We start from the raw sequence: 26,187 nt of genomic DNA, 5'->3' as shown, positions 1-26,187 counted from the left end.
GAGCCAGGACAAAGAGGAGTGTGAAAGCTCCAGCAGTGTCCTCTATCTGCAGCCCTGCGGTGACAGTCATCACATGCTCGATCAGTCTGTCATCTACTTGGAAAGGTCAGTTCAAAATGGCTCTTACCTCTTCTGACCGCAACCTGAACTCTACCCTGAGGGATAATCCTCACTTTTATAGGATCTTGAACTTTACTGGGCTTTCAATCTGCGTGTTTACATTATATTAATCTTAATGTCTTCTGAGTGCGTTCACTGCACTTTTGAGAGTCTTTTCTGCTGTTAGCATTGAAACATGTGTTTGATCCTGAAGGGCTGGCGAGGCCCATCCTGATGGGAGCGTGCAGGCTGTACCGTGCACAGACCTGGCCAGCGTCAAGGCGCCTGGATCCCAGTCCGATGGAAGTTGCACCAGCAAGCTGTAACAGGTCCCGGGGCCGGCACCTTGTTGACAGATTCTATGAGCTGAAATAAAGTAGAAAAAGGAAAGAGATGATGGGGCGTGACTTTTCTGTGACTGTTTATTGCCCAAATGCTTATTCCGCCTGTTGTTTCCAAAAACTGAAATTCCTTCACGCACATCCATGTCAATCGTCACACAAAGAGAAATGAATAACAATAGAATTAGTGAACCAATACACACATTGAAAAAATTGAACAGCATCATGTGGTTGTCAAGCAGCTTACAAACCTGAAATAAAGTAGAATAAGAAGGGAGAGAGATGGTGCCTTGTGACGTCTCCTTTTCTGGAACTTTTTCTGGGTGTCGGTCGGACTGTGAAACGCATCCACAGGTACTGGGATTGCATGAGGTCATGGCAAGGTAAAAAGCTTCTTTACACACACTTACTGTACATGTGTGATACAACATGTGTGATACAACATTTGGAATGTTGTATCACACATCATTTGTCTTGCTGGCAATTCTGTTACTGCAATATAATCTCTTCCTGGAACATTATCATTTATTCTACCAGACTTTTTCATCCCCTGATAAAGATTATTTCCTTCGGTCAAAACATCTTCTGGGTCATGTTGTGTCATGTGCAAACATTCTGGATCTTGTTTTTCAGAATTGATGCTAAACTCATAGCTGCACATTGTTTCTTTCTGGAGTCTCCAAAATGTAAATCAACACTTACATTTAAAGTTTAACCATTAACGTTATTTTTATTTTATTTTTTTAATATGGTGACTGACCTTGACAACTGGATTTTTGAACAATGGCATCTTTATTTCCTTAGATTTTCTGTAATTATTGGCATCCGTAAGAATAACACAAATAACTTTTGTAATTACTTTACATAACAATAACAAATACATTCCATTAAAAAAATATATTAATACGCGTTATTTGTAATTACTACTTCATTGTAGAGTTCATGTTACTAATGTACAATTGTAAAATTCTTAAAAATACTTGTCTATATTGTAATGTAGACAACATTTATGTAACTAACAATAATTTGCAATTAGAATTATGTAATAATTTGTCAAGCTCACAAACAGTTTCTGCCTTTTCTTTATAGTTAAGTATTAAGATGGGGACAATATATATACATGATGTTTATTTCCAAAAAAAGTATTTTTGTTTGTTAGATTTGTTTGGTCATTTTTTTTTTTAATTTTAAACAATATGTTTTCATTGTTATAACTAACCTTGCTGCATTGAAGTACATCCGGGGTTTCAGTTATGATGTAGTTACGGCGATTTAAGACAGCAGCGTAACTTACGTATTGTTTTGGTAAAGTTACGTTTTTTACTTGGATTACATCACATACAGTAGGTTCCGTTTCCATGAACTACGACAAACATTGTGATATTTCTGTGGGTAATAACCTGCCTTGATTATGAACACATCACTGAGTCACACATTTCAGTGTTTTCCAGGGATACGCTGACGACATTTTAAGGCTCATTTCTTATTATTTTTCCATTAATCCGGGAAAAGTAATGTGGATCACAGATTTAAAATATCAATCTAACAGATCTATTGACATGTACCAAGTAAGAAGCTGTATAAATATACACGTACATTGATAGTTTGGTAACTTCTAAACACTACAAAGCTACCGAGTCCACGCCGCACACTGGACATGGTCCAACTGGACCTTCTCAATCTGAATCTGTACATTTACAGTCAATAATATGATGATGTCATAAAGCCTCTTACTATAAATCTCATCTCGTTCATTTTTTGAACGACACGTGTGACGTGTTGGTTAACCGAGACCAACTGAATATTTGGGCTCAAAGCTGTTTGGTTTTTCACTAATATCCGCTCCGTATGTGGATCGCTTTGGATGAAACTTCAACCACGAGGTCTTTGTGACGGCATGGTTGAAACAAGACATCAACAGAGTTTGTGTGTGATGCTGAAGTTGGTTTTCCAGATAGTTTTGGGCTTCAAAATTCAGAGAATATTTCCTCTTACAATAACAATAAGGGGCTGAAAAACAATTACAATTACAAAACCTGCAGACTGGACCCCTAATAATAGTAATAATAATATTATTATTATTATTATGATTATTATTATGATTATTATAATAATCATAATAATAAAGAAAAAATAACATAATCACATGTAGAAATAATACAGCACCTTTGCTTTATAGGGACTACTGAATTGTGAGAATTTACTTTGAATTTTCCGTGTTGCAATGTGAATATCTGAGCTAATTAATACAAAAACTTGGATGGTTTCAGTTATGTGGGCCCACTGAGTGCAATCTTTTTCTCCACCAGGTGTCAGGCTTCTCCTGTGTCTCTGTGCTGGGCCCCGGCGCGTCACACACACAGGCACTTTAATTTGTCTGCTTTGTCCATAACGGGCCCACATTCATTGCAAGGAGAAATGCAGCTGATAAAAAGAGAGCGAGGCGAACTGTTGAGGAAATAAACCTCGATAAGGAGGCTTAAATATCTGTTTATTAACGTTGTAAAACTGTTTAAAAACTGTTTAATTTACACATTCGTACTGGCCCTCCGCAGAGTGTGAAGAGGTGTTTATTTCGGGGCATGTGGGTGGCATTCAATGGATGTGGTTTATTTTAGCGGACCGGTATGTAAGAACCAACCCTGGTGGTGGAAACCATCCTGGGAATGAAACACGGACTATTCCAGCTGCAGTCGTCTCCTGAGCTGAAATACAAGTGATTTGCACATCGGAACGGTGCCTCCACCTCCAGCACAGCCCTGTGAAGGATGATCAGATGATATATTTTCGGATGGCATTGCCATTGCCCCATCACATGACATTGATTGCACGAATATGATATTTCACAGTACAAACCCAACGCGATGCCCCAAACATTGTCCAACACGCTCCACCCGTACAATCCTCAACCATCATCAGTAGGGGACAGTAGCTCAGGCGGTAGAGCTGGTGGTCTAGTGATCTAAAGGTTGCTGGTTCGATCCCAGGCTCCTCCTGCTAGCATGCTGTAGTGTCCTTGAGCAAGACACTTAACCCCTCATTGCTCCTGATGGCTGCGTCCGTCGGTGTTTGAATAATTGTAAGTCGCTTTGGATAAAAGCGTCTGCTAAAATGACTAAATGTAAAATGCAAATCAACCTTTCTCGCTGCTGTGTAGATAACGTACTTGATAGTGGTGTCCTTGTGTGAGGCGTAGTTTCGACGTGTTTTTTTCCCCCCTCAATCAGCACGGCATGGCCGGTGGCGTGGTCGGCCGCTCAAGTCAAGGCTGCGACCAGACCAGGCACGCACAACAAGTGACAGAGCATGTGTGGTGGTCGATGAACATCCACAACAAAGATCAATAAACACCCTGAACAAAAATATCCACCCACCACCTCGAGCGACCAAGAAAAACAAAACTAATCAATCAATTAGGAAACAGAAAGTGAGAATCTTAGAGCAAACAGGAGGGTAAACCTGAAAAAAAAAAAAATGTTTTTGAATGGAAATGATGGCACCTGTAGTGTAACCCACCCAACACAGACCATCTTACGGATTGCCAGTGTAAGTTTTTTCTCTCACAAAATAATGTCACAACATTATTGGGCAGCAGCCCTCCCTATTTTATTTTCTTTCAGTCGTCGAATAAAAAAAACAAACATCCATCAACTCCTTTGACATTTCACCCTTCCTTGCCGCCCGACGCTCTCCTCTCCCTCGGTGTTTTCCCAGAGGCCGGCGGGGAATTAATTCCCCGATGCGATCCATTTGTTTCCGATGGGGTTCAGCGGCAAGGTTCTGACTTGATTTATTGCGCTCGTCGGTTGAATTCCTCGGGTTACTTTCTTAGCAGGCCACACAATGACTGGCTGCCGCACAATAAGCCCCTTTTCCCACATCAGATTTGTCTGCATTATTATTGACGATCGTGTTATGAAGACGGAGTTGCCCCCATTCCATCCTGGCTCCTTCAGCGCTGAACGAGTGCCAGGGCATCAGTATACATTGTGCCGTTATTACAGCAATGATCTTGTTTGCTTTTCCATTTAGGGGAAGCATTCAGGGTGGGACAGGAAAGGGATATCCATTCTCTGTAAATTGTATGGGATATTGAATATTAGCGCTCCAAAATGTGTACACGGCATCACAGTTTATGTGCCAGGTACAATGCCCCTCGAGTAAATGCGACGTCGTCCCGGCGGAGAGGCTGTCAATTGAGGGTGCAGGTGGAGTAACGGCAGCAGTGAAAACAATAACAATCACGGACTTTGTGCGTCTATATGCACAGCTCTATTCAGACAGATTTTACCGCAGTACGAGGCCAGTCCCAGGGTAATGTACTACATCCAAAATATGCTTCTGACCCATAAAGCACGTTATACAACAGACACGCACGCACGCACACACACACACGTCCAAATGCCAGCTAACGGCATACACACAATTTATGTGTTTTGCAATTTTATGTTGAAGATACGTTATAACTTTTATGTTCTCAGTATCTCGGTTGTATCTGAGATTGACAGTGCATTATTAATCAAAGTAATCAAATAGAATGGAAGCTTATTTGTGTGTGTGTGTGTGTGTGTGTGTGTGTGTGTGTGTGTGTGTGTGTGTGTGTGCGCGCATGCGCGTGTGTGAGAAACAGTCACAAGACGTAAACATCTGTCCAGAGTCTGTCCAATGTAAACTAAACATATCCTGCCAGGATTTCCCTTCCATGATTTAATATTTCTGTCTGTATACTACCTTGTGAGCAGTATGCCCTCCTTTTAACATCGCCATACAGTATCTCATAACGCCACGTAAAGTATTCTGGAAATATATTTCTCAATTGCTCTCGGTGGATTCTTCAAATAAATAACGACAGAACCCCTCGAGGCGAGGCTTCAGCCTGACCTAATGCGGGTTATTGTCAGATGTAAAAGGTACGGCATGTTTCCAAGGATCCAGAAAGGATGTGTAGATGTTTCCTTCTCAGGTATGGCTACAAGAAGGCCATTTCATCCACGGACACACTGCAGCTTTTATGAGTGGCACGCCCAAGCTGAATGATGATACCGCGATAAATCTTTAAATAATAAAATAGCTCACTTGACATTGTGTAACGTCTATATATAAATGGGTGTACGCCGGCGTATCGGGATTTTCATTAGAGAATCGCTCTACTGGGAATCATTAATTCCGAAACATCTTTGAAAAACGTTGTCTGCAGGAACGGCCTGGCGCCTGTTTCACATCCATCAATCAAACCCCGATCCACCAGCGCATCGACCTGTCATAGCTCAATACCCCTGGGGCTCGGCTCATCCCGGGTGGCTCCGTGCACACACTCAGTCCAGCTTTAGTGCACTGTTGGCCGGGCACCAAGGGCCTCCTGCCGCCCCCCTGAGGATGTCCAGGCCTGCCCTTCTGGCTGCCCGTATTAAATACAGTTTGGCGCGTCGCCCTCGGAGACTGTGTGGGAATGATTCACCGAATGGGGAGAGCTGAGAGCAGAGCGCTGCTGCTGCTCTGTGCGCTTCGTCATACCATGGACCAGGCTGGTGTTGCTCGCTTCAGGCTGGGACGGTCGCTTGCCAAGGCTGCTTTGGAAGGTCTTCAAGGCCTAAACGCGACAGGATATGTGTCTCCATTAGTACTACTTACTTTTTTTTTTCATATTTACTTTAGCGTAAATATGATCAAGTCAGTTAAAGAGAGGGAAGGGAGGGGTCAGTTCTTATTTCCCTGTTTAACAAGCATTACTACAAGCATTACTACAAGCATTACTACGCTTCACAATGATACAACAAACGCCATTAAGTAGTCGAGCATCATGGTTTCTAGTGCGGAAATGTGTGTTGAAATTCTGCTTATCTTCCTTACTATCTTCCATCTATTTATCTACTATTTATATAGCAATCCTTCTTTCAACCAGTGGATTGTGACATAATGACGGGGATTACAACATTGTTTGGTGAAGTCTCACAAACACACACACACATATATGTATAAATATATAAACACACACACACACACACACACACACACACAGACAGACAAGAGAAGTAGTGTGTGGGTGAGAGTGCACAGCATAGGGGTTCTTGGACAGCCCACACAAACACCCTGTTCCCTGTGAGGTTGGCTCTGCTGCTATCAGTCATCTGCTGACTGTGAGATACCGTGTATAAGAACGGAAAATCCCAAACCTTGTATATGTGTGGAAAAAAACAGGCTCCTAATGGCATGAATACCTATGAAACACTGTGATCTTCAATTCATTCTTCAATGTCTGAGATGAACGAGACAGAGAACTGAGTACCAAGTTAATATGAAATAGTCTAGCAAGTGCATGTCAGCAAGTGCATGTCCACTCACACTCCTGTGTTTGTGCAGGTATGCGTGCACAGCTGTCTGTGTATGTGTGTGTGTGTGTGTGTGTGTGTGTGTGTGTGTGTGTGTGTGTGTGTGTGTGTGTGTGTGCGTGTGCGTGTTCAGGTCTCTTCTGGCACTCTGACAGAGCTGGGGGCTATTAAGTAAATTCTGTTATCTGGACAAAGCCCATCATGCATCCATTTATCTTGGTTTGTGTGACAAAGCAAACTGGGGAGTCTTGGTCAAACAGTCCCGAACAAGCTGCCCCGCTGCCATCACTGCTGTTCGGGGAGAAAAGAAATGGATTTCGAGATAAGCGCGAGATTCGGAAAAATGAAAAAGAAAAACATTAAAAAACAATGACAAAAGACAAGAAATTGTCTGACAGAGAATGAAAGTGAAATTTTCTCATTTTCTCTGCTCTTCCTCCGCTACGCTCTCCTCATCTTCTTGATCTGGTGGTATTTGTGGCTTGACGGGTGCAATATTTTGTCACAGAACAGAGGATTTGGGTTCAAGGCTGACTGGGGCCTTCTGCGTTGAGTTTGCATGCTCTTCTCCAATCCGTGCATGTTGGGTTCACGTTACAGTCGATACCCTTGACCCTTGACCCAAACTTTCCTTCCGATGGATTAATTATTTTGGTCATTTGAGGTGGCGGCACTATTTTGCCATCCGAGGGTGCTCTTTTTGGGAATTGGGTATGAGGTGGTGAAATTCACCGCAGCTGCCTTTCACTTCTTGCTCATGCCCAATCTTTGCATTCTGGCCAGGAAAGGTGGAGCCCGCCACCAACAATGGGAACAGCATATAGAGGAGCACATGCATAACACAAATATGTTCAATAACCGCTTAAAAAAAAATGCCAGCTAGCTAAATATGGGGTTTTTAAGAAAATTTGGAACTTCTGCATTTTAATATCCCAAAGAACCACGTGAACCACGCTAACCACACAGGCCTTTTAAAGAGTTACCTCTACTGTGTATAGCTCTCTTTACCTCGCTGCTCCACCTTTCCTCTTTTTCTACCAATACTTTCTCTCTCCCCCCACCTCTTTCCCCTCCCGCTACCCTCCTCTCTTCTCTTCCACCCACACCTTCACCCTCTCCACTTCCTTCCTCTCCCTCCTCACAGTCGCCGTCTGTGTATGCTCAGCCTGTACAGTAGTGCAGCACTGAGACTCAAACACATTCATCACATTTTACAATGGCAGGCTTATCTGCGCTGCCTGGTGAGGGGTCGCCTCCATCTTCATCATCTTCCTCCATTACTACCGTGCAAGACCTACCCCTGCCGCTTTCTGCGATACATCAATTCTAAAACGGACTCTTTTCTGTGGGATACTGTTGTCAAAACCTGCACGTCCCCGGAGCCGTGGTCCTGAAGAATCAGCTGTAATGGAGAACCCTGATGAACTTTAATCGTAATGGCCTCAGTGTACATTTTATATTAAGATGAATGCGCGGCATTTCTAGTTACTGCATGACAGTACTAAAGATAAACGGTGGGTCTAATATTTTTTAGATGATGTGTATGTATTTTAGGTCTAACTACGTAATGTCTCCAGGGAAAATTGAAATAACAGATACAGTACATCAATCCAAACATTAAAAAGTTGTATGCCATCTAGACGTTTTCATCCCTCAAGATCAGGTTCTCTGCATATGAGTTCTGGCGTGCAATTCTAAAATTGAAATGCATATACACTTTCCGCTTAGCAGGTATCATTAAAAAACAATTTGGGGAAACTAAGAGTTTTTTTGTTTTGCCATCACTGCTTTGTCATTCTTAAATCCAAGCAATTTTCTTTCCTACAAACTGTTAAACTGTGTTTGGGTGTGTGGCTTTTTATTTATATTAATAAGATTTTTCACCTCAAGTGTTATTTTCCTATTTAACCTTTATTTAACCCTTCAGATTTAACCTAATTAACCTTTAAACCAGAGTCCATTTATTTTAAGGGCAGTCATATTATTTTCAAAAGCGTTTGTGTACATGAAGCATAACTCATTAATGTGAGATGTGACATGTGGGTTACATGTAAGTTGGACACATCCAAGCTCCATCACCAACATCAGATTAGAAGAAGGCTTATCCTCGCCCTCTCACCTCCGACGTGATGGATGAGCGAGGAACTTGAGGAACTTGTCGTCACATTTAGCGAGTAAAACGGCCATAAACATCATTCAACTCAACTATCTCTCAACTTGTCATGCTTATTTTATTTGTTATTATTATTATTATTATTATTATTGATACAATTAATTATTATCAATAATAATAATAATTTTTTATGTATATTTTATTGACTTGGTGCATATACCTTTACTTCTGCACTTACTTCACGTTTCTCACTGAACTGCTGTGATGCCCACATTTCCCCTCCAGGGGATTAATAAAGTAACTCATCTTATTACACATGATGAGGTTAATTTTATGAATTCAAACAAAATATTTATTTGAAGTAATGAAATATATATGATTAATTTGTTAAATCCATTTTTTAAGCTTTGGAAAACAGAATGATTGTACATCGCAATTTTTATTTTGTGGCAAAGAGAATATTAAATTAGGAATATATTATAGGAAATAGAGGATGACGAATGTTGGAAGTTCCCTTAAAACTGCACCGTAAATAACAACTTAAGTAGGAATCGCTGTTTGTGAGAGCGATTCCCGCAATGTGAGGATATCGCTAAGAGCGGCTGAACCACCCAGCTGTGCAGCACCCGAGCCGTGCGCCACCCAGCGCGAAAAACCTTTCCAATCCAGAGCCATTTTGGGCTTTCTGCACTCTGCGACTGTGGCCCCTGGGGGAATCAATAACAACATTCCTTCTTCTCTGCTCAGCATAACACTACAAACACCAGGCCAGACGCACAGGCTGCCACGGCCTGCCAGAGTCAATGTACTGTCACAAAGATGTCCGCGATCGGGGAGAAGGAACGGCTCGGTAAAAACGGTGAGGTGAAACGGGATTAGTCAATCAAATGTAATTGCTTCCACTTGCTGTGCACCGCGGCTCTGCACGGCCCCCTGTGCTCGGAGGATCAGGGTTCAGGACCTGCAGCCTCGCCGTGCTGAAACAGCTCAAAACTGTCCAAGGTGGCTATTACAATCAGACCCAACCCGTTCAGACGAATAAAGAAGGTTTGTCTGGAGACGTGGCGCGAGGGGAGACGGCTCCCTGTTGAACCAGAGGAGGTGAATTCCACACAGCGTGGCCCATCACTAGGGCGTCATTATTGTTTACTGTAGATCCAATGATCGATCCAATTTTTTAGCAATTCCCTTATTGATTTCTACTTCATAAATTGTAATAGGTCGTGAGACTACATACAAATCATCCGGCTTGTCAGCTGTGTTTTCCACTCTAGCTTGAAATGCAATTAGTTTTTATTATTTTTCACATTTTGTAAAATTTGTGCTGATTGACTGGTCAACATCACGCGATGCCTTGAGTCATGTGACTGACTGCAGACTTGAAAGCAGAAAATATTATTGTGTGATTTTAAGTGATATTGTTTGGTAAAAAAAATAACAAGATTAGGAGTAAGGTCAATTATGTCTCAATGAATAATGAAGATATCAACTAGAATTTCTCAGAATATGAGATCTGAAAAATTAATGAGGTTTATTTCAATAAATGTCTGCTATTTCAGACATCATTAGGCTAGTGTCAAACGCCTTTCCTCGCCGGGCCCCCAGAGGGCCGGCTAACAGAGACCAATCGTATAGCCCGGGCGCCATTGGGGCATGGTCCTGGACGTCAGCCAGCGGGACCCCGGGGTCCAGGCCCTCCAGACTAGGGGCGGGTGGTGGCCCGGGTCTCCCCCGTCATCCGTGCGAAGTTTGGGCCCGATTGGACCAGCGGTGGCGTGCGGGCATCCACCCGCCGTTGGGTCACTCCGGTATTTACCAAGTATAAATTTGCTTACAATTTGAACACTGTAATATCAGGATTGGACTGAATCAATACTGAATTGAATCCTGACCCTATGTATCCACATCTAATTGAATCGTGAGATCCTGCACAAATACACAGACCTCGGTCTGAGAAGTATTACCGGAGCTTCACTTGACTTTTCTGTCAACTGAAACCTGGAAGCCGCATCAAAGAGTTTTGTGGTTACAGAACATTTACCGCGTACCGACCGACTACCAAACACAAAAAATAATGGCGATGAAAAGAGAGATCCTTCGAGGACCGGTGCCTGAGTAAATTAAGCGTCTCTCTTCAATGTTTATTTGAAACCCTATCATATTTTCAAAGCGGCAGAGGCAGCCTTATTGGTCACTCTCATGGCTGTTTATGCGAACAGTCAGCATCTCTGTTCAATGGCAACGTTATCTGCACATCTCTGCACATTTTGGTATTTTTTAGTATTTATAGAGCTTATTGTGCGTAATCACCGGGTGTCATGACATTTCACTGCATATATGTATGAACGTATGTATATGTATGTGACAAATAATCTCTTGAACTTGAACTTGAAAGGAGGAATGCGGAATTTTAAAGTGCTCTTAAAAAAAAGGAGGATGAGTTGTCTGGAAGCCGGCCGCAGAGTGCATTTTGGCCGCGGCACCAAAAGGATGAGCGCGTCAGCTTTCATGAAAGGTCCGCAAAGAAAATTCTTCTTCTTTGGAATGTATGAGGATCTACCTCATCAGGTATACAGTGCAGGGCAAGGGAAAAGGTCTAGAGTCAAAAGTATTTCCTTTTCTTTTTGCCAGACATCATACACATACACTGTACAGTACATGTGCTATACTGTTAACGATTAACTCCTTAAACAACATGTCAGAGTCAGCTGTGACATCACCTTGAAAATGGTGCTGTGCAACTCGGCCAGGTCTCATACTGGCACGATGTCCTCCTTCCTGGCAGGATGGCCTTGGTGTTCGTCCGGTATTTGCTTCCATACACAGAATATAACGATAATTCCAGTTGAAGTCAAGGAGCCAGGTGGAGTCACTAGGGCCTCAGCTCCTCACCCTAAACCCCTAACCACTGGGACTTCAGGAGTTCTGCCCCCTGAATCACCGGTGATTCAGGGGGCAGAACTCCTAAAGAATCCTTAAATTTTAAGGACTCTTCCTCTGGCAAAATGTGTGTTCAATTCATAGGGGAAGTTGATATTTTTTATTTATATAGATTATAATTGTAATAACATTCAAAAATGTATCCAGTAAGATCCACCAAGACACCTCGTCGAGCCAGAGGGGAGTTCTACAGATAAGCACAGACAGCATGTGGCTGCCTCCGTACACCTTGCAGAGCTTTGGACGACAACCGAGACGCTAGAATCTGTGCTGCAGGAGCGACACGCCGCACGAAACAGGAAGGCGTCCGAGAGAACGGGTTAGTGCGAGGAAAACAAGACAAGGGCCTTAACGTTGGAGAAGGTCCGGACCGGTTGAGGCCTGGGAGTCTTTCCACACGCAGTGACTAGCTGGTTGATGAATCACATTCACATCAAAAAGATTCAGTCTGGCACATTATTTTGGAAACTATAGGATATCCAGTGGGTAGGGGACGTTCAACCCAAAATTAGAATACATATTTATTTTCTGAAGGTCTTCTTCATAAAAGCATGACAGTACAGTACAGTAAATTCTGGCCCTGGCATGTTAGGGCCCATTACTTACTATTTCTGAGCGGTTGACACTGCTCAGAAATCCCAGCTGCCCCTAACCCTATGGCTCAACATAGAGAGAGAGAGAGAAAAGTACAACATTTCACATGTTGGCATTGGCAAACAGTGCTGTCATGTCGGCATTTTCACCGTCATGCCAACTTCCAAAAAGTTCTCTGGGAACTGCTTACTTGATCTCGGAGCACCCAAAGGCCAAAAATAAAGATGACCTAGGACACATGTATACATAGAACTCTGGGAAAATGCTGTTGTCAGACACTCGTGGGGAATCATGTACAGTATGTATGGGGACCCAGGAAGTCCAAAATAGAAAGAGATCTACAACCATATGAAGACGGTTGGAGGAATGTTGCCCTCTCCTCCCAATTGACTCTGGTTTTCACAGGATCGACCTGGGAAAGAGAGGGAGGATTCTGCCGGGGAATCGAACACCAAACCAATCTGAGCTTTTCATCCCCACTGAGCAGTCACTCAAAGTCAGTACAGGTTTGGAGGTCTGCTAGGTGCACAGCATACAAAACAGGACCTCAGCTTTTTTGCCAGAAGACCTGACCAGCTTCAGAGCGCTGACCTCGGCACCGCATAGGATTCCACAAAACCGCATCGAGGGTTCAATCATAAGGAACGGGGGGGGGGGGTTATTTTTTCCTCTCATTTTTCTTCCATGCTTGCTCTCATTCTCTTGTTCTCTCTTTCTCCCCGACTGGCCGTCCTTGAAGACACGGACGGGTCTCGCCCGGGCTGCCAACCCAAACAATGAAAGCACATATTCTCCCAGCTCACGGTACAGTGAGCGTTTTCGCCCGAGCGTGGAGCGCGGGGATGAGAGAGGGAGGTGTCGGGTTCTCGTCCCAGGAGATCGGACACAACGGTGGCGTTGCACTCATGAAAGGTCTCTGCCGGCTGCACTCCTCAGCCTGCCGTCCGCCTGGTGACCATGAAGGCACTTCGTCAACTCCCCTGTTGTGCACATTATCACACTGCAAGCCAAAGGTTTGCTTTAGGTTTTCCATAGAGGGACAAAAGCCCTTTGTTGACGCAATATTACATTTTGGTTTTTGAGAGCCAAGAGCACAGCCACTTCATGACACAATGACACAACGTTTGAAATGTGGCGTGCCACAAGGAACCCAATGAAAGGTTCTCACCAACTTATTTCACGGAAAAATCTGAAAGCGGTTTTTAATAAACATATTTTGTGATCTTGATATGCTATTGATCACTGATTCGAATACATTTATTTGAAATGACCAATGAATCGAAATAAGACACTCAATAAAAGTGCCTTAAATTCCTTCTTTAAAATCAGTATTATTACAATTATAATAATAATAGCTTTATTTATATAGTACCTTTAAAAAACACAGTTTATAAAGTGGTTTGACAGATGAAATAAAAGAGTGTTCAGATCATGAATTTAAAAGGCAAAGGAAAAGTAATAAACAGGAATTAAATGTATTCATTAAAATATAAAAGTGTATAAAGAGAGAAAAATAAATAAATAGATACGATATGATAATATTATGCTGTTGCCCTTTTTCCTCATTAAACCACAAATCGCTGATGATGAATGACAGCTTCCCCAATACATACCGCATTTACCTTGTGGAAATATTAAATTATATCAATCTTGTTAGCGATAATTGCATGCATGAAATCTTACCAGCGCAGATTGTTGAAACATTTATTTTTCAGGACTAAATACAGGTAGCTGTGAATAGATTTGGCCTATAGAGAGCTGAGTCATGACGTGCATGTGACGTGTTCCAGGCTTCACTGAATATTTAACATTGCATTTAAATCACCAATTTACAAGATATTACAGCACAGCAAAGTGATATTATGAACATTATTTATATAATATATTATTATGATATTATTATATTATCGGAAGCATCAGGGGTTTGTGTAGATTTGAGTCATAAACTTAAATTAGTTCCCCTTCTTATTAATTGTGGCATGAACTTCATCCAGCTGGCGTTCAGCCATGATGACATTGCGCTGTAACATTGTCCTGTATAAACAATCCAGACGCCAATGCAGTGAGGAAACAGTTAGAACTCAAAAGTTTGCCAAGACATTGTTGAGCAAGAATGCTTAGTCGGTGCATGATGACCGTGTAATGGCTTAAGGAGAAGGAGAGTGTGTTGTTAATGTGTAGGACCACTTGTACTGTATGTCATTGTTAAATGGCTTTTGCCCATCGAAAGCCATTTACATTTAGACACACTAAACTATATTCTATATTCTCCTTCAACTCGTCAAGTAAGGCAGCTTGTGTTGTCCTGCTGCGTGCCCAAACGATGACCAACCTCCGCCTACAGCATTTGTTTTGGAAAGCCAAGGTCAAAGTTGAGGTTGTGGCAGCCAAATTTCACCTTGCCTCCATAAGTGGTGGGAGGCGAACGCTGCCACCATCAGAGCAACATGCATCATGGCGTCTTCTATAACGGTGAGTCATACACACACTGAGACGGCCCAGGAAATAATTGACGCAGATGATGGAACAAGATTGATTTTGGACAAGGGCGTCCTCTCCCACGCTCCCCTCGCCTCCCCTGGATACCACGGGCAGCACGCATCGGTGTCTGGGCGAACATAAAACAGAAAATGACCTCGCGCCTCACAGGGTCTCCACTCCCGCCGCATTTCATCCCGACACAAACACCCCGGTTATTAAAACGCAGCGTCCGCGCTGGGAAAAGACAAACTCTTACGACAACTCTCTGACACGTTGTGTCACGGCACGTCTCAGAAGTGCCAAGTGTTACGGCAAATATTTGCACGGTAAGGCGCTGAATGCACACAGTTGGTGTGTGTCAGTGGTCAGCTGTGGAGAGTTTATTATTTCTACTCAATTACAGCTAAACCTGATATTCCAAAGGGCCTTCGCTCCTAAACATAAAAAAAAAAAAACAGAGCAAATTCAGAACTCATTAATTATTTCCCTATCGGTCTAGCTGAAGGTCACACTTGGGGTTGGTTAGTTTGGTGCGCCAAATGGAAACCTGGCGTCAGGGAATACTGACTCCGTGGCATTACATTATTCTATAACAACAGCAGCTGAGCTAATTCAATCAGCAAAATCTCATCAAATAAGTCTCGAAACACATTCTGAATGAACATCTTGAGGGGCTCTTCGAGGGGGAGTTCCCCTCGGGCCTTTAAACAGGTCTGTATTCGTCATGAGGGGAGATGAACAAGACCATTAACCATCAAGGACCGCAGACGGAGGGTATTGATTTCGACTTAGCTCTGTGGCCATTGGGTGCTTAAACAGGGAACCACGATGACGGAAAAATGGAAACCAGCTGAGCTCCCTCACCAGATGGCACTTTAAAACTTAGATAAACTGATGATGCTGCTGATAAATTGCACAAGGGTCGTTGAAATCATAGCGTGATTTCGAACCTTCAGAGAAAGCAAATAAAAAGGGAATAAAAATACGACCAGCCGTCGATCAGAGGGTATAATATTCAGGTTAATATTTATGGTTAATGATAGTCCCAGTTGTGATCCAGTCATTTTAAAGGATTTCACCCTTTACCATTTCATACAGACTCCAGAGACTTGAAAGTACAGTGCATACCAGTGTTTCGAACGTCCAACTGTAGGATCCTCTTCCACACGCAGCAGCCTGTTCGAGGACAAAGAACCAAAGGAATACCCCTCAAATCAGCTAGAAGACAACGTGACCACGCAGCGTGTAAAGCTCAGCCAAGTGTCGCCGGCACAGAAGCGCCACGGAAAGCGTGGCGGCAAACCGACGTTAATCTGAGGAACATGGAGGCTAGTGTTGAGGTGCGGACGTGGTGACGCGGTGAAGAATGGACCGAGTGGGTATCAGGGTGTGAGGACAGATTAGCGTCTACTTACTCAACACGAGTCATTAGATCATTAGCTTGCCCAGACAGCAATCCAGACGCACAAGGTCTGCATTCACAGAAGAAAAGGACCCCCACAGGGCAATCTGGGTGGCTTCGGAGAACGCCTGGTCAGTAGGGGTCAGGGTAGAGCTGTAGAAATGGGATCTTCAGACATCTCTTACTCACTCTCATTTCTCCCTCTCTGTTGCTCTTCATGTTTTTCTGACAGAGAATGGAATTCAAGTTGCAAAATTGAAAAGTTTCCCCCATGCACATGTATGTTTTGCCGACTTTAATTGAATACCAAATGCCCGGGACCTTAAAACATAACTAGAATGAAAATGATCAAATTTGTCAAGACCATGACTGGGCTTCAATTTTAAATACCCTGCGGTATTAAATCCACCAAGTAAACTTGATACAAGGGATCTTATTACTGAACAACTGTCACACACACACACACACACACACACACACACACACACACACACACACACACACACACACACACACACACACACACACACTTCCAACTGCGCACTCAGAGAAATAACCCCACAAAAACAAGTGCAAGCATGTCTATAGAGACAAACATGCAAAGGGTCACTTTTTATTTTTTATTTTATTTTTTTACCTGTGCTGTCAGCATGCTGGTCATACAACACAGAGTGTTTGCTCCATTGCATCTTGGACAGAGTTAGTCTGCAAGTGGTGTTCAACTTCTCAACCTGCAATGCCACTCTTTATTCATTCTTTAATCATCAAGAACTGTTGCAATAACTCTGTCCTGGGGACGACTTTTTGCACCCAGAGAAGCTGGAAGCCTGCGGAGCAACACCCACGCATGGCCGCAAGGAGCATAAACCAGTCCCAGAGAGCGTGAGGAGACCCCCCAAAGCAAACACATACAGTACAACCCACCTCCATGTGCAGCCATGAGGCGCACCCGCAGAACCCGCGGATGCCATGCTAGCCACCGGGGTCCCCACAGCCACCAACGGCCCCACGCAACCGCCCAGATGCCCCACCCGGCCACAAGCCCCGAGCGCCAACCCACGTGGCCGAGTGTGTTTGGTGGAGGACACCCCAATGCGTTTGGTGGAGAACACCCCCCCCCACATGTGGGCCCTCCACCAGCCTTGCCACCCACCACAGAGAATCAACGCAGTGGGAGCAAGGCCGATAGCCGCCTCCAGCACCCCAAACCACACCCACGATGGCGACCAAGCGAGCAGCATGGGGGTGCGAGTCCTCCAAGCATGTCGAACCCGATGTACTGGCACCCCTCCTGCCTGGCGACCCTGGTGTGGCCGAGTGTTGTTTTGAGTAACATTTGTGTGAGTGTGTATGTGTTCTAAGCTAATATGAGGGGAATTCAAATTGCAGAAGACATGAAGGCAGGCCAGGGCAGGAGCAACAAGCCCACCAGATCCCTACCCACATAGCTCGCACCCCACCCGTCCCGCAAATCGGCCTATTGTGTGGTGTGTGTACTGAGTTTTTACTGAGTGGTGTATGTATTGACCAGGCACCTGGCCAGCCCCGGGCAACCCCACAATGGGTCACTTTCACAAACATGACCGCGCACACGCACGCACGGGCGCACACGCACACACACACATACACACACACACACACACACACAAATAGACACTTTCCACATACTCCTACGGATGCCTGTATGACTGCACTAATGAAGTTGTTACTGTTACTAATGAAATAAATTTCAGAGGTCAGGACCTATTCATTTGATTGAGATGATAAACATTTTTAACCGCAAAATGAGGACCCTGTGGACTCCGCCTCGAAAGGAGGTTTTTCTTTTGGGCAGTTGGTTTCAATCTTGGTACAAGTCTCAGTCTTTATACACTATACTATACTGTAACGAAGTCCATGTCAAAATCAGCAGCTACGTTTAGCCCCTTTCAAATGTCAGTCCTTCCGTGAGTGGAACATTGCCCAGAGACCTCCACTTCAACTAGGGTTTGGATGTAGTTTCACAACATCTCTGCTCTTTTGATAAATGACCGTGTGGACCCTGGCCCCCTCTCTGCAGTCTATCCCGCTAATTAGCGGGCTTGTCTGAACAGAACCACCGCACGGCAGCCTGAAATATCAACATACTTTTGTCTGATCTGCAGAAATTCACAATATTTTAATTCTACTCTTTATTTTTGTAGAGGTGTACTGTACTTTACCATTCATTATTATTTTGCAGGGGACAGCTCTCAGAACAAGCATTTTTACCAGGATGGAAATAAAAATATATAGATTTCGTTTTTACTATAGCACTAGTTTCTCATTAATACTAACATAATAATAATAATAATAATAATAATAATAATAATTAATATTATTATTATTATCATCATTAATAATAATACAATTTTATTATGATTATGATTATAATTCTTATTCTTATCATTATTATTATTATTATTTTTATTATTAATAATAATAATAATAATAATTATTTTTATTGTTATTAAATGTGAGGACTTTAGACATACAGCAGTGAAGTCAAGCATTGTGAGTCACCGACCAAACCAAAATAAACCACCGACCACAGGCAGCACTCACTCCATTACAGTCCTCTGTGGCAAACTTGACCAGGTCTCAAGCCACTAGCACACTGACAACAGGGCAGATGGAAAAAAAAACGACAACTATTAAGTGGGTAGTATACGACTGGATTATTTGCTTTGTGGATTGCAGATTGTGATCTTACACTTGACGTGAGTGCATTGTTTATATTACAGTCTACCACTCAAATCACTCATCTTTTGTTTTTCACAGGTTTCCTGTAATCTCAGGGTAAGGACTGCCACTAAGTGCCCTCGAGGAAGTGTATTTTGGTTGTATTGAAAGGGGATGATGACATAAATTCTCCACGTTATGGTCATCATATCCTAAGAAAATAACTAAGTTGCTGCACTATTCTTCAATACTGAGTGATGGCGTGTTGCGAGGAAACCATTTGACTGATATATATTATTATTAGCCTTGGTTTATTTCTCTGTCTGACATACTAGGATTCACATAAGTAGTCGGTTAAATAGCTTTTCCATTTTACATACTTGATTTTTCCAATGTCGCCTCTGTTTTAATATCTACCAGAGGAGGCTAGAAAGTACGTAAAAGAAAGAATAGTTTTGAGAAAAACAACGTGCTTTTCAGGGTGACTTTGCTTGTGGTTCTTTTTTTCATTAAGTTATTTCTAACTCAAGTACATGTATCTGAGTATATACCACCTACATAGGTACCACTAGGCTCTGGTATCTACTGGCTGTGCTCTGCGTGCAGTGATTGAAGTGGCATCAAAGTTTCTCAGACTTTGCAGTCATTCGGACCATGTGGTAAAACGCTGTTAAACACAGTTATACACAGTTGATTTATGTTAAGTAAATCAATATGGGTAACATTTTTTAAAAGGCTCCTTCATATATATCTATATATCTGCATTGAAAATGGCATCCTAGCAAATTATTAACAAAGTCAAATTAGAATTTAGTACTGTATGTCCGAAACTATAGTTTGCTCGAAAAGTATGTAAAACATACCAGGCTGACATACTAGACTAGTATAGTATGCATACACTGCACACTACATTGGCAAGCGTATCCCACAATGCATTGTGAGGGAAAGAAGCCAGTAAACATTTTGCAGCATCCTCATCAGGCCTCAACGCTGAAGGAAGTGGAGCAGCTATATGACGATGTAGTGTGTACGCTGGATGATGGTACAAACATGGAGCATGTAGTACGCCACGGTGCAAGGTTTTTTTAGATTGTTTGAATCCACTACATGCACCACTAACCCACCACTATTTCTTTTATTTTTTGACTATTTTCAAAATGCACCAACTCTGGGCTTTCTGACATCAATCAGAGAGTGTACATCATGATAAATGGAGATGTTGCCTTCTGAAGTCAAACAGGCTCTGCAGCTTTTGCCTTGGACAATCATTTCCATATGAGATACTATACAGTATGTATAGCACACACACACACATCTGCTTGTACTCATACACATGCTGATACACACATGTGCACCCACTCAAGGTACCACTCTCCAAGCGTCAACACCACCACACACACACACACACACACACACACACACACACACACACACACACACACACACACACACACACACACACACACACACACACACACACACACACACACACACACACACACACACACACACACACGGTTATCCACAAGCCACACACACGGCTAAAGATGATGTTAGGTGGGATGTATTTAGACTTGGATGATGTCCAGGATAATGTCTCCAACGCGTTCAATGATGGATGACTGCGCTGCACGGGCGTTCCTCGTCCTTCCATCCATGTCACCGTTTCCACCCAATAGCTGTGATGCATTCAGATCAATAACGTAGTAAATGGAATGCACGCAGAGACATCTGCTGCTATTGAAGCGGATTATTCAATTGTTGCATTACTTCTTTGATCGAAGAGTTTGAAAGAGATTTCGTTGAGACAACTGGCCAAGATGCTGTGTTGTACACAGCACATTCCTTTGTTTCTGAAACCATACAACCTGTTATACAACCTACCTTATTTATTTCACTTCGGGGGAATAGTAATTTCCCTGTCATGTTACAAATCGCTGCACCGACCATGTTCACATTAGCGCACGCGCACGCACACACACACACGCACGCACGCACGCACGCACACACGCACACACACACACCATAGAAGACACATTTATGGGAGCGTGTGGGATTCCTGGCTGAAGATATTGAAAATGCATGTTATGCCTACGGCTGTTTCTGAGCACAAGCTCATGTAATCTTCTGTTGGGGGACCCCCCTCAGATTTTTCAAAAAGCTCTTTTTCCAATAAGACATATTGTTTCCCTACAGAAGCTTTAGGTCGAGGCAATAGAGGGAGGATGAGAAAATCTGGTCTTTAGAGAAAGAACAACATCCAAAGGGATGTCATAACTAGACAGCGTATGTCAGTATGTTATTTAGCAGGTTTTCATGTACCACATAATATCCCGATGTCAGGGTGGATGTGTTATCATAACAACACAGTTGAGCCGTGTACACATTCCCATGACTTGCATTTCCCTTCCAAGTGACAGTATTTCCTAGAAGCAGTTTCATTCGATTTGCAACTCCCAAATGAACTTCGGTTGAAATTAACTGTAACAGGGGGTGATAAAACGTCTTGATTGACTTCGTACATTTGCCAGGTGGACACGACCGCCGGCTCATGGGAACTCTTTCCATTACAGACAATGTGACCCCTTGACTTACTAGGTGGGGTTTAATGGGGCGAGTTGGGGAAGGCTAAAGGAGCTCATTTTAGAAAACCTGAGGGGTCGGAAATGAGGCTCTGATGTGGGACTGACACGGTGGTTTCTGCTGAGAGGCTGACCCGTAGTGCTGCTGTCTAAGGTGGTCCTTGATTTTATTGCCAGACTAACCATCGGCATCATCACTGTCACAGATTTTTTCATGAAAAACACTATGAGGAGTTTTCCGCAATTTAGTAATCACGGTCCATGTTGTAAAACCTTGCACTGCATATATTGTGTAGAGTACATTATATTACCTCATTACTGTACACTCTATCATGTCACCAAAAACACCTCCCTGGCAGTGCCTTTAATGCAGCTGCCTTTATCATCACCATCCTTGTAACCTTTGAATGTTTCGCCAACACTGACCGCATCAAGATGGACAGTCTGCAGGACTTTGACACCACATCACCCTGAGTGCGCTCGTATCTCTGTTCCTTTCTACAGCTGTCTAGTTTGCGGCCACCTTTGGGGCCTGCGTACTCGGGCCTGTGGTTTTACAGGACAATAAACAGCCTGTGCTCTTTTTTTGCAGGGTAAAAAAACATTTCACATCAACACCCCATGGGAGGCGATAAAACATCCCACCGCAGCCATGAGCGTCTCGCCTAGCGGCTGGAGACAGACAGACAGAGAGAGACAGACAGAGAGAGAGAGAGGACGGTCAGCACAGTCAATGTTAACTCAAATAAGCCTCATTTATTTTTAAAGCACATTTGAAACACGACAAATTGAGATTTGGCACACGACTGCTGGAGTATCGCCGAGCAAGCTCCAGGCATAGTTTGTCTATTGTTTTTTTCCAAAATCGGTTATTCATATATTTTTCAGCCCTTCAAAGTAGTTGACCATCTGCCCATCTGAAAAATATACTCTTTAAGATATGACACCCAAATACACACACACACACACACACACACGCGCACACACACACACACACACACACACACACACCCTTGTCAACCTCTACCACTCATCATTCTTGTGAAGAATAAAACCTTGATTTCCAAAACATTCCGCAAAAACAATACTGTTTTCACTATGCGGTTTTCCGCCAACTTCATTTCTTCCCCTTCAAACTCTGCACTTAACTTATTTCAGACAAACTCCAAACCCCAGAAGGAATGAACGCAATTTAACGGCACTTGACTCAATATTTCCAAAAGAACCAGCATAGAGCAAATAGTGACATTCTATAGTTTGCCGGGGTTTTTCAGTTTGCTATAATGATCTGCACTCAGCCCGTTTTCACGAGGGACCCCTGATCCCTATCAACGGTACGGGAATGCAACGGCGTAAGTGCTGGCCCTGAATATTGAAGGACTCAAGGAACATTATCGAAATAGTACTGTTTGAGATATCAGATTTCCTCACTTGCAATAGAGACACAATGCCCTTATTACATGCATGGCACAGTGGTGTTACTGTGACAGAGTGCTGTACCAAAATTACACACAATACTTTCTGCACAAGGAGTTTACTCAATTTTGCTCCGGCCTTGGAGCCATTAGCGAAGCACTTTAGCAGACATTGGAATATACTGTACATTTTGGGTGAAAACATTTGCATGTTCAACACGGAATATTTTGAGTTGACCAGAACTTATCGATAGTTTGCTTTCAGGTGAATAAAGGATTTTCAGTTGTATTTTGTTACTTTTGAAATATGGAAGTACATAAGCTTGAATTTAATTGCATTCAGTGGCAGACTAGTAATTGTGTGGATTGTATGCACATACAACTGGCCTGTTGATTACACAGTGAGTACCACATCTAGATGATCTAGACAGGACGAGTTTTAAACGATAACCTCTTCCCATTTCCCAACACGGCAGCTGAGTCAAGCGCACGCCTTGTCCAAGGAGGTTCCAGAGGCGCTGACCAGTGAATATAAACACACCATCGGCTGAATGCAGTACCTTTTCCGCAGGGGAGCCAAGATATCCACAGATACGAGGGACCTCTGCCAATAACACGATCCAGCAACAAGTTAGGCTGCTTTCAAGTCTCTGCGTTTTATTCCCACAACAGTAGCCGTCAACATGCGCTGTATCAGCCAACGCCAAGGACTGAGAAGATGAATCATCTTTTCATTTATTTATTTTTTTTATGCGCTTGTCACACAACCTCTTTCAGCAACAGGGCCGGCCGCGTGAATGGGAACGCTGAACTGTGTTTGACTGACAGGCCGTCTCGACTGCTGTCAGCGCGGCCCGGACCGAAGGACCGACGACCCGACAATGTTGTGCAGCCATGTGTGTAGGTAAACACACGGAGAGCCTTCCCCTCTCCTCTACTTGCCCTCTCCCTCAGTTGTCACCCCTGCCTCTCTTTCCTCCACCCTTACCCTCCACCCTGGCTCATTGGCTTGGCACAGTGAAGCATTGATCCCACTTGTTCCGGTTCACTGGGGTAAGGAATTCCCTCTCTCTTTTTTTTTTAGGATCAACAGGAAAGGAATCCTCTCCGTCCTCCGAGGCAGCTAAAAGCCTGTCTGTTTTTAGAGAGGGCTGCTTAAAGCCGTCCATCCTGGAGGTGTCCTTTTACCACCGGGCCAGGGATGGATGCAGGGACGGATGAGGGGGGCGGGGATGGAGGGCAGCCCCAAGATCGCTCCACCGAACCTCAGTCTCGTCAGGGTGCATTCCAGGACGCTCTTAAACTGGGGGGTTTATGGGTAACCCGTTGGCCCCGGGATCACTGGAGGTTTACGGGTGACCAATAAAATCTGCGTGGCATGGTTTTAGAACCACCTTAACTTCCAGACCCCCCAACTCCCATCCCTCACACTACCGCAGCACCGTCACTCTTCCTGTCTCCCATGATTACAGGAGTTCCCTATAAACCCATCTCACATTTCTCCGTCTCTATCGTCTCGTTTTGCTTCCTGACCCTCAAGTGTCAGCGGGAGGAACTGAGGGACGTAAAACTCTTTGCCTTCCCTCTCTCCTGTTCTGCCTCCTCTTCGTCTCTGCCTCCATCAGCCTATTTGTTTTTCAGCCTCTTCCATCATTTCATTCCCTCCGTCCGTTCCACACGTTCAATGTAGCATTGTAAGGCTTTGTGATGTCTTCAGGATGTCTGTTTTACGCCTTACCATGGTCAAACTTTACTGCGTCCGACGAATCTTTCCAGTCTTTGGTGATGTTCCATGACAGCAAGCACACCAGGCCGTTTTCTAACATGCCTCCCAACAAATGTGTTAGGTGACAGTTTGAACCTGGACACGGCCACAGAAGCCGTGAATGGGGTCTGCGCAAAAGTGGGTTTGTATCCCCGAGGTTACTCTTAATATACAGATGGACAGATGGTTGAGTTATGGCTAATTGACAGTATGGCATGTGCTAATTTTCCATAACATCACTATCACTGTGACTGGGAATAGTTTCAAATATTTAAATAATGGTACAAATACCAATACCACTATCGGATGTAAAGAAAATCAAAAAATTAAAATCAAATCCAACTTTTGAATTTGTGATGACTGTGCCTGAGGATGATGGAGCGCTCTCTTCTGTAGCTGCTGCTTGAATAAAAATATGTATTATTTTAGTGTTGTCTCAACTTCTCTAAATGTCTGAACAGCAGAAGAAATGTAGCCAAGGTTTTTTTAACTTTTTTATCTGAAACTGTGATATAAGGCAAAAGTAGTATCTTCATCATCTCATGTCGGCTGAACATTGTGCAGCTGTAAAAATATGAATTGGCCTCCGTCTATTTCCACTGTTATTCATATTGCCATGTTTGTAGTATACAGTATATATAGGTACAGTATGGTTGGTTCTCAATTCTGTGTTGTGTATACATACTGTTTGTGTGTACTTGCATGTATGTGTCTGCACATGTGCACAATTTTATATATTTTATTATAGCATATGCAGAGATGTTTCCTTGTCCGTGTGTGTGTGTGTGTGTGTGTGTGTGTGTGTGTGTGTGTGTGTGTGTGTGTGTGTGTGTGTGTGTGTGTGTCCGCGTTTGTTATGCGTTGGAGTCTGGAATCTTAGCAGGTAAAAAATTCACGAGGACTATTCTTTGCTCATACATGACAGGAAAAAAGTTTGGAACAGCAATAGCACTCCATCTCTAATATTTATATCAAGCTACTGTAAATGTATGTATTCTGAGACTTTTCGTCTAGCCCTAAGATTGTCTATGAAAACAAAAATGGCTAGATATTCATGCACACTTCAATAAATCGTATCAAGTCAATTTCTCCTAACCTATTGGAAGAACTTTTATACATCCTAATAAATGCATTTTCTATGTGTATGTGTGTGGGGGTTTTTGCAGTGTTTGCGTGCAAAGGTGAACCCCGTACCCCCATGTACTGTTTGTGTTTTGTATAATGCAATCAATGTGTGTGGCCCAATGTGTCGAAATGCGTCTGAATCGAACAGTTTGTTTTGTACTTTCTACTGAACACTACATAACGACATAATGTTTCTCAGAAAGATTACTCCGTAATCTCTGCCCCTGTAGGGGGTCTAATGAAGTACATTTCATTTACATCTCGTCATACAGTACATAACAGCAGTCTGTGCTCTCCGGAT

The sequence above is a fragment of the Zeus faber genome (assembly GCF_960531495.2).
Source record: "Zeus faber genome assembly, chromosome: 4".
In the NCBI taxonomy this organism is placed as follows: Eukaryota; Metazoa; Chordata; class Actinopteri; order Zeiformes; family Zeidae; genus Zeus; species Zeus faber.
Note: the sequence above shows the minus strand (reverse complement) of the source record.